Below are 2289 nucleotides of genomic sequence, written 5' to 3' on the forward strand. Positions count from 1 at the left end.
CCGCATAGAAACGTCCAGTACTGGCCAGCCGCTTGCCCATCGGGCTTAAAACCCCTTCCTCCGGCTTCAAACTCCATGTGACCACGTAGGGGTTTGGTTTGTACCCACCCATTCTCACGGCCCCGGGACTTTGAGTGACGACCCAAAGCTCAGCTTAAGTCGCGGTCCATGCTGAACTTCGGGGACACTGGAGTTTGGTCTCTGGATCTTCTCGCCTTACTCATGGAGACTGCACCATCCGCCCTTGGATATCAAGCTACATAGTTCCCTATCATCAGCTTACATTCCTCCAGTGATTGTTAGCTGAAAATGCAGCCTACTTTTTCTATGCTTTACTCTCTGCTTTTCGTTCCCAGCACGTAATCACACCCATGCTAAACTGTCCTGTTGTTGCCCACCGGAACCCCTCCGTCTTGTGGGCTTGGCTACGGTTCCCGGTTCTCAACTTGGCGTTGTAGGTAACTGGCATTCTGTCCCCCACGGCCCCCGCCCTCCCTCACCTCCCGCCCCCTCCCCCCCCCCCTCCCCCGCCCCGTCAGTCTCCCGCCGCAGCAGCAGAATCTCTCTCTTCCATTCACAGAGCCCCGTTTCTACCACGGCTGCCCTGCGGGTGAAAATCCTAAATCTGGATTCTACCAGCCCACTTCCCAACTTTCCGTCAGCCGCTGGGACGATTGGTAAGACTGTTCCCCTTATGGCCTAGTGCCTCTCGCGTGACTGCCCTTTCTCGGGCTCTGCGCTAGCACTGCCCCCACTGAGTGGTGCATTCGTTTTACGGGCCCAGGGATCTTCGGATCTATGGATCTTTTTCAGGATACTGTTCCTTCCCTTTTGGCCTAGTGCCTCTCGGGTGACTGCCCTTTCTTGTGCCCCGCTATCTTGTGGATGAGTGGATAATGGACCGAGCTGGTTGTTTATTTTTCTGCCTCACCGGTGGGAAACAGGCTGACATTTCTAACTTCTACCAGCGGAGAGCTAAATTTAAAGATTTATACCACTCTCCCTTCTCCCCCTTCCCCGCTTCTCCCCTTCCTGTCCCCCTCCATAACCCACTAAATAAACTCTATACCCAAACTCTCTCTCTTTATGATGTATCCATCTGCCTCTCGCTCTCTGCGGTCTCCCATCTGCCAAAGCGATCCACCGTGGCTTCGGGTGACCTGCCACTGCCCCGCGTGGGACTGCTGCCCCTCGTGGGACTGGTCCCCCACCACATGTTTATAAATGATAACAGGTAGTGCTGTTGGAAGGTTCTGGAAGTTTCAAGGGATGAAGCCTAGCCCGAGGAAGTAGGACATGGGAGGTGGGTCCTTAGGAGTGTGATGACACCCCAGGCCCCTTCCAGAAGTTCTTGTCATACATCATTGTCAAGTAAAGCTGAGCAACCACGTATGGAACCCTCATTTCCGGTATGTCAGGCAAGGCATTTGTCTCCACTATAAGGAGAATAATGGAGTGACTGGCTCAGCATTAGAGCTGTGAGGCCGTACAGTGTGGAGCCTCTGGAAGCAGAATGCCCCAAGGGTTTGGTGGCCGGTTGCTGCAAAAGTTTCCCAGCAGGCTTATGCCCAAGTCAGGGCTGGAACCAGAAACTGACAGTCTCTTAGCCCAGGGCCACCATCCTAGAAACCAGGAGCCTAAGGCAGGAGGATTGTCAGGAACTCAAACCCAACTTGGGCTATGAAGTGAGTTCCAGGCCAGCCTGAGACACCAAGGGAGACCCTGTCTCAGAAAGGCAAACAGATGAACAGCTCAGCAGGTAACAGCTCTCCCCACGAGCCTGGCCACCTGAGCTCCATCCCCCAGGACTGTCTAAAGGCTGAAGGAGACAGCTGGCTCTGCAGTGTTGTTCTCTGACCTCTACACACGGGCTGTGGTATGTACACACGTGCAGATACACACGCACAAGCGCACATACACTTAGGCAAACAGTCTCTGATGAGTGGATTTTTGTTCGGACCTCACTGAACAGGGAGGCAGCCAGTTAGCCTCAGCTAACACCAGTCTATGGCCTGGAGGGATGGCTCAGTGGATGAAGCACTTGCAGCTCAGCTTGAGGACCAGGGTTGGGATCCCCAGAGCCTATGTAAATTTGGCAGAGCTGAGGTCTCTAGAAGAAGCTGGCTAATGGCTGTATTGGTAAGCTCTGGGTCCAGCTGGGGCTCCATCTCAAGGGCTAAGGTTAAGAGTGGTTGGGGAAGACACCTGAAGGGCCCTGCTCACAAGCCAGTGCCCCAAACATGGCTCAGGTTCCAGGAATCCAGTTACTTGGAGACTACAGAAGCAAAG

This window comes from Arvicola amphibius, chromosome 4 (assembly GCF_903992535.2).
Source record: "Arvicola amphibius chromosome 4, mArvAmp1.2, whole genome shotgun sequence".
NCBI lineage: Eukaryota > Metazoa > Chordata > Mammalia > Rodentia > Cricetidae > Arvicola > Arvicola amphibius.